Source organism: Cydia strobilella, chromosome 10, assembly GCF_947568885.1.
Source record: "Cydia strobilella chromosome 10, ilCydStro3.1, whole genome shotgun sequence".
NCBI classification, from domain to species: domain Eukaryota; kingdom Metazoa; phylum Arthropoda; class Insecta; order Lepidoptera; family Tortricidae; genus Cydia; species Cydia strobilella.
In genome coordinates this window covers 16045398-16053926 of record NC_086050.1, presented here as the reverse complement: position 1 = coordinate 16053926, position 8529 = coordinate 16045398, and the positions used below count along the sequence as shown (strand labels likewise).

General features: G+C 42.7%; 1 non-coding gene across 1 annotated transcript; it reads left to right on the top strand.

The window, feature by feature from the left end:
* Positions 1-5374: 5374 nt before the first annotated feature.
* On the top strand, positions 5375-5446 carry Trnat-ggu (transfer RNA threonine (anticodon GGU)). Its single transcript has one exon. It is a non-coding gene; the product is annotated as a tRNA-Thr (tRNA).
* The last annotated feature ends 3083 nt before the right edge of the window (positions 5447-8529 follow it).

Here is an 8529-nt window from a genome sequence, read left to right as displayed (position 1 = left end):
TGCGTTTGGCTGCAGTGCTAATTTCGTTCAAAAACTCCGATAATGCAACTAGACCGGGAGTTTGACTATTAGCCTGCCTATATTTTGCCCATTCGTAACGCACAATCAGATTAAGTTTGTCCACGATTTTGTTTACAAGTTCAGGCGCGTGTAGGTACTGCTCTTGTCGCAGCGAACGTATGGTTGCGACGGCATTCGCAATATGTGCGGCGAAGGAAGCTATGTTCGCGTTGTCTTCTGACAAGCGCGGCATACGTTTTATATTATGCAACTCCGTTAACACAATTTCCTCCGGGTCGCCGAATTGCCGTTCTAGCGCCTCCATAATTTCGTACGGGTCCTGAACTGTGTACATAATTGATTTCACGGCGGTCCGAGCCTCGCCTTTGAGCGCGCGCCTAATACGACTTACGTTATTGACGGCACTAAACATGGGAGACGTGTCCTCGAACTCTGCCCTAAATGAAATCCATTCGGTTATATCTCCTCCGAATGAGGGTAACTCGGGCGGCTTATGGTAGATAGGTGCATAACTGCCGTGTGGCACCTCTAAATAACGCGGTTGCGGCCTACTAGTACCCCGCTCAATGGCGGCGGCGCGCGGCGGCGGCGCTGTCTCCTTCGGCAAGGGAATTTTACTATTCTCGATCGCGACGTCTTGCTCCTGTGGCCTACACTGTTGTCCTACCCAATTCCTAGTACGCCGTTCAGACTCGTCAGCCACGGTACTGCCTCTGTCAGAATTCGCCTCCAATTCGGCGATCTGCAGCTTTAATTTGGCAGTATCGGACTGCTTCTGAGCGACAACTAGAGCGGCTTTATGAACCTCGAGCTCGGCCATGAGCACCGATAATTGACTATCACGATCCCTATTTACCGATTCGCGACCTCTGATTGATCCACGAACAGACGGCGCCCGCGGCGGCGGCGGCGCGACCACGGGGTCTTTATTCACTAGCGTATTTGACCTACTGCGAACTACTACCGTATCTTCGAATGCGTTCGAGTGTACCGAATTGTTGTCTATCTCTCCACCGCTATTCACTTGGTTGCCGGTGGAGCCTTTGCTCCATGTATGTGTCTCGGTAGACGTGGTCTTGCCGGACGAGGGGGTAGGGGTCTCTGTGGGCGCGGGGGCAGGCGGGCCCTTAGCGCGCGGTCGAAGATTTCTCGTACTCTTCGTAGACATCTTCTTCTTTCTTGACACACACGCGGGGGTCCCTAACTATATACAAATTTACCTGCCTAACACCTATGCCCTGACGCCACAGAGCGCAACGTCAGTGCCCCTAAGCGTAAATCCCTCGGTGCACTGAATCTCCCGCAATGACAAAGTGCAATGCCTAGAGCGTTCGAAAGCAGTGTGATGGCATCACCATGTGACACATGCAACGAAAGTTGCCAGGACGCGTGAGTGGAGGAAAACCTACAACACAGCACGGTCCGACCGGCAAGCCGGTTTGGTGGGGTATGGAGGGGTAATTGGGTAAGGGTCTGAGCCGAAGCGTACTTCAAGGCTCAGCGCGTTCGTTTTTCAAGCTTCTTTTTTCTATCTGAGTGGAGAAAAATCTCAACACTCAGCGCGTACTTGTTTCTTTGTTCTTTCTTCTATCTGAGTGGAGAAATTCTCAACACTCAGCGCGTACTTGTTTCTTTGTTCTTTATTCGGCTATCGAAGGACCATAATTGTTGAGCGTAGACTGTTTTTCCGATGAAGCTCGTACGCCGAAGACTGGAACGCGCTGACCGAAGTGAAGCTACCGCTGCCAATTACCTCAGAAATACCACCACCATGTTACCGGGTTAGTGTGAGGGTTAGTAAGAACACTTATTTTAGGGTTAATAAGATGTTAAGTGTAGAGGTGTTGTAGAAAGACTGACGAGGCTAGGTTGGGCAGTCATATTTATATGATAGCGCGACCGCGCCCCGCCCACTGTGTCACGTGGGTGTGTTGTGCAGAGTCAGTATCCATTTATTGGCCAATCAGCTTACGCTATTTTACAAAGTTAGGGAATAGGTAATATTTATTGTGGGACATTGATTCTTATAACTATGCACGAAATATAAAAATAAAACATATAAAAGTAAAAACATAAACACACGAAATGGAAATAAAACAGTTATCACACAAACAGAATATAAAACAGAATCGTCAATTATTTACACGTTATTTTATGCCTAGACCTACTTATACCTATTCGCGACAGGTACAGAACCCTAAAATCGAAACATTTTCATGACCAAAGTGGTTAACGGAGCGACAACTGATGTTCACGAGGCTTCATTAGACATCTTTAACCACTAGTGGTGAAATAAAGACTGGTGATGCATTTAAATAAGTGATAGATGATCCCGTCTGGCTTTTACGTCTATCTATCATCTGATAAAGTTTTAATCGCTATGCGATGACTATATTTTTGTCGTGTTTGGGTGGCTGGCGTTCCTCAACCCACCCACGGAGCGGCAGCTGACGACCACAAGGGTTCATTACACATCTCCCTTAAGCATTTTACGAGTTATCACCCGCAATGCTATAATGGGTCATGAAAATCTGTTATCCTATCGTTCGTTCGTCTATTTGCCTCTCTATCGATTAAATATAACAGACAGAGAGGAAAATAACGAAATATCGATTTATAATTTGCGCGAAAGGCTCTGTTTACTGTAGGTTTGCTCCCAAAAACAAATAAAAGGTTAGGTGGAACGACACTCGTGAATTACGAATGAATTACGAATAAAAAAGTTGAGCAGAAATTCTTTTTATAAAGCTTTTGTGTTGATAAAGCGAGATACATTACTGCCTACGTTTTGTTAAGTAATATTTTAGTACTTACCGACAGCTCGACTTTCAGTAATTCAAGAAACACCTTCGTGAATTAGGCGTATAATGTCTCAAACATAGATCACGTACCCATAGATAAAGCATCGATATATATATATATAGTATATACATATTACACAATATGCTTGTAGTAAGTAATAGGCAGTTTGCAAGTTCCTAAAGATAAATTTACCCACCATACAAGAAAAATTGGCCGTCTGATTTGAATGAATGATACTAGTAGTTCGCCCCGAACTGAGAACTCGCGGTACCCCGAACTAAAAACGAAAGCTATGAATATTTGCTTACTACCATGTCTCACTTACGCTTGTCAAACGCCTCTCAAGTGAGCATTAACCGAAGACATATTACGTCAAGTACGGAGCCATTATATTAACCCTCCTTTCATATGTCTAATCCTTACGTTATTGAAAATAAGGGTTATTTTGCTAGATAACTTGTTACGGGCTAATTAATTAGGATTACCGTTAACGTTGCTGCGTGGGTGAGATAAAGTTTATGGGTCGTGCGGGCCTGCGATTTTAATCCCTCTTGACCTAGTTACGGTTAAAATTCTGGAGAAAACTGCAATCAAACGGATTATAGAAGGAATGGAATGTGGGATTAAGCTGTTAGAAATAAATGAGGGCTAACGCGTATGAATTCGCCGCTAGGGGCGCTAGTGTAGATGGTGGTATTTTCCATAGTTCGAAATGTCAAATGTCACTTCAATGACTGACAGCTGTTCTTTAGTCTTTTGGACCACCATCAACAGAGGCGCCAACTGGTGAGCAAAAAAACGATAGCCCTCATTAAGAGGGAAAGTCAGCATCAAATAACAGGTGACAGCTAAAGTGGAGCGGAATCGTCGCAATACAACAAATCCCTGTCTATCAAAGGTGCGTTGAAATACAATGATGATAAGATGTATTTTCCGTCACTATAATATAATCATTCTGAACGTTCTAGATGGTTCTAGGTACCGCTGGAGAGACGAAGTGCTAAAACACCTTAGCGAAATTGGCGCCGTCGACTAGACAGAAACGGCTTTGGACACAGAAGCATGGCGGTCTTTGGTGGTGGAGTCGGAGGCCAAGATCCACTTCGGGTCGTCGCGCCACAGCAGTAAGTAAGTATATAATCATTGATCATATATTTCATCAATCACTTCGTCTAACTATTAAACTCCTTTACTTGCTTTTCTTATTTTTTCTCCTTTATTTCCTTTTTCCTTCTTAGCGACAGTTTGTTTTAGTTAATTTTATTATGTATTTTATTTTATTTATTAAGTACAACATCGTATGTATTACTAATACATCGTGTGTATGTATTAATATTTTTGGACATTGATATGATATGATTTATTTATCTCACAATATACAATTGCACTTAAAATTACACATGGTAGATTCTTAGGAATTTATATTGTGATTGTCGGTTTTTTACATTATGAATAATTGAATATGAAAAATAACAGAGACAATCAAAATTACATTGAAAATTATTAAATTACAATAGTATGTCAGCAGTTTCGTTAAATTCTACATCATTCATTGATGTACATATTAAGTACTTCTTCTATTTCTTCTTAAACTGTACTGTGTCATTAAATCTCCAAATATTTTGAACCTTCGTTATCGTTGAAATTGACTGCTGTCCGAACTAAATTCCGAATGTTGTCAAATTCCTCTGCAATATAAAATATTACAGAAAAAACGAATCAAGCCGTAAATAAGTCTAAATTGATCACCGCAACGCTGTGTAGTATATATGAGCTTACAAATATTAATCTTGTTTGGCTGGCATGAATAGAGGCAGCTTAACGGATTGGCTCGTTTCGACTTGTGAGTTACTGTGCGTGTCTGTGGTGGAGTAGCGTCGTTTACATGCACCAGTGTGTTGTGACCCCGAAATACCTATGTAAGTATTTATTAACGACACCATCTCGCAATCACGCCATCAAAACCACCTCGCAAGCGCGGACTTCAAAGAGTCTACTGCGAAAATTGAAATTTAAAAAAAAAACGTTATCGGCCTCTATCGCTCGAATATGCCAGTGATAGAGAGGCAGATAACGATATTTCGATTTTGCAGTATACCTTCTGGCCGAGTATTCCATTGGGTCTACAGAAATCCTGGCTGCTAGCAGGGACTTAAGCTTAGAGGGAAAAGTATCGTTCTAAAGGGGCCCACTGATTATCAGTCCGCCTGACGATATCGGCCTGTCAGTTGTTCGGAATGTTCATGTGTAAAAACTGATTATGAGCCTTGCAGCTTGAAATGAATGTTTTTTTATTTATTTATTTTTTATTGGAGTCTTTTATTGAAGTTTTGAAGGTCGTAGCGGTCCGGAAATACCGCGGCGACAATGCCACAGTTTGTAGTCCAGCGGCGTGAGTAGCCGGTATTAGACTGTAAACCAAAATAAAGCCACCTGAGTTTGATTCGGTTAGAAGGTCGAACCATACTGGTCTACCTTAGAGAAGGCCAGGGGGCGCCACAAGCCTTCAGGAAATTGTCATATACTTGGAAATTTTGATCCATGCCACCGTGACCGGATAGCCGAGTGGTTTAGGCACCTGTCTGGTAAACGGGGGACGCTGGTTCGATTCCAGCTCTGGACACTGGAGGCTTTGGTCATTTATTCCTTCGTATATGAGACATATTTCGGTTTATAGTTTAAATAGCAGTCCACTTGAAAAAATCCAAATTAAAAAGTGCCGTGCAGCGATAGGCTTGTATAGCCATAAGCTAAAATGCATCGGCCGTCTCAACCGCTCTTGACACAGCGTTGCAACAATCATCCGTCAGGGATGGAGTGGCCATTGATGAAAAAGTCCCACTGCTGGTTGGGGGAGCCTTCCATTCACGTATTGGTTTGGCCTATGGTTTTAGTCCCAAGAAACTCATTGCACAGTCGCTTACAAATCTTACCGGCCAATAATGTACTAGCCAGGATTCAAATTCACGACTCCAGGATTGCTTGCAGTGGATGCGATTTGAAATGAAATATGAAATGAAAGCATTTATTTCGGATACAAATAATCCATATTATGTTAGTAGTAACTTATATTAGGTGTGTTAGTAGAAAGTATAATTATAATTACAATTGACATGCACGGACATCCAGTGAGCGAGGATAGGGCTGTTCATCCTCTCAGCGATCACCTTCAGGAGAGTGTTGGTACTGCTCCGCACGCGTTCGCCCAGGGACGCCACCCGCTTGCGCAGCACGGCTTGAAAACCGTCAGTTCTCCACGCGGCAAACATTCCTGACGCGCTGCAGCGCCAGGGCAGCCCCAACAATTTACCGCCTATCAATCCCGCAACACGGTCGCATTTTTATCACCTGTCACCATGCCTGTCACGTTCTAACAAGTATGTAAGTGTGAAAGTGACATCTGACAGGTATAGTGACAGGCGATAAAAATGTAACCATGCTGCCACCACAGGTGTATATTGTTATTAGGGATGACAAACGCTAGAACGGTCCATCCGGGTCCGGGCCGAGTCGTGCAATACTTCGATTTCTATGATTGGCTATAGAAAATGAGTTCCCGGACGCCTCGGCCCGAACCCGGGCGTTCTAACGTGAATAATCCTTAGCGATCAAAATTAAAAACATCCAAAACTCATACTTCTTTTAATAATTTGTGTACAAATTGACCTGAGCTCCTGAATACAGAGTTCCATAATTGTTTGTTTAACTAATTGAAAGACGGCGCCCGCAAAATTAAAACGCCAGAGCAAAATGGACGACGCGCCATTAGTTAGCCAGAAAATATGAAAAAGAAAACGTGGCTAGCTTCGTAACGACTCTGCCTTTTCGAATTTAGAATTACCGAAGCTAGCATTGAGCGCTACTGCAGTGCTTCAGGTATGTTCACGGAGTCCAGAGGGCCTACCGCGAACCACGTTCGACGTGTTGCCTTCCTGTCACACTTACGTGCTAATTTAGAAGTGCGATAGAGAGGCAACACGTCGAAGGTGGTTCATGGCGTAAACGGTGCGGCATCCCTGATGCGACGCGTGCGCACCGGCCCCAACAGCCTCCTACTACTGTACTCCATTTAAGACGAATAATTTAAAATCCATTACACTCAAATAAAATTTTAGTGTAATGATCACTCGAAAGTGGTATCACTTTTTAGGGTTCCGTACCCGGGACCCTCTTACTAAGACTCCGCTGTCTGTCCGTCTGTCTGTCTGTCACCAGGCTGTGTGGCGGTTCTCATGAACCGTGCTAGCTATCACAGTTGAAATTTTAACTGATGATGTATTTCTGTTGCCGCTATAACAACAAATACTAAAAAGTGCGGAACCCTCAGTGCGCGAGTCCGATTCGCACTTGGCCGGTTTTTTATCTTCATAGACAAATTGAGTTTTAGTCGAAAATGAGTCTTTCAAATGAGTACCTATCGTAAAATTTAACGCGCAGATAGTGTGGATGGGAAAGTGGCGATAATGTGAATTGATGGAGACGAGGCCGCCGTAACGTCGCCGGAAAGTGCCCGTGCTGATGTGACCGGGGGGTACACCTTTACGTATTGCGATTTATGTCCTGTAATGCCGGGGACAGACTTATGTGCGAACTTACCGGTCGTTGATGAATTCTTTACGCTTCGATCGATCTAATCGAGCTTACTTCACGTGTAGTCATATGGACCAACCACGAAAAAATCACATTAAAAATACTAATAAATAAATATTTGGGGATCTTCCACAGATCAACCCAGTCCTAAACCTGTGGTATGGGTACTAGGCGACGATAAACATACATACTTATATAAATAGATAGTTAACATTCATAACTCAGGAACAAATAAGATAAGATAAAGAGATAAAGATCATTTATTTTCAGCCAAAGGTTACAGACATACCATGGGTCTCCGCACTAGGCAGTGCCTGTATCGCGGGGAACCAATTACAATTCGAAATTACAATTACTTCGTAGAAATATTCGTTATGAACACCTTACCGGGATTCAAACCCAAATATTAGAACCAATAATACCAAACTTATATTGACCATATCCCGGTCAATATAAGTCTAGTGAAACTAACCGTGAATCATTCAATAATAGGCCCGCTTACACCATCCCACTAACCCGGGGTTAAGCTGTTAAACCGTTAACCGTCATATTGTGCTGGTAACCTAACTCCAGGTTTAACCGGTTAACCCCGGGTTAGTGGGATGGTGTAAGTGGCGCTTTCTGCAGCAGTCCTGTTAAAATCCGAAACGCGGATGGATTGAATGAACTGTGATTGATGACATTGTGTCATGTGTTGATGATGATGATTAATGATGCGTTGATGTTTTTCCGCGCAGTTTCAGCGGGTTTCATGTTGCGACAATAATGGAGGTATCTGATTTACAATATAATCTTTTTAAGGTTGCGAGAGTCATCATGCGAAAAACACAAACAATACAAATAGGTTCAAAAGTCACTAAATTTATAAAATGACGTTCGTAAAAATAAGAAACTATAAAGTCGATGACAACCCTACCTAACTAGGTACACATTATTAATGTTGGTTAAAAAAGTTTTAAGTAAGTAGTATATTTGGATGCTTAGGTAAATGTATGGATTTTGAAATCAACAATCGTAGCCTAAGTGAAATGGGAGAGTGAAGATTGTACGAGAGTAGTTAGTTATATGGATGAGAAAACTGTGGAAAAATTGAGCTTTAAGTATGTCTAAGGTGAC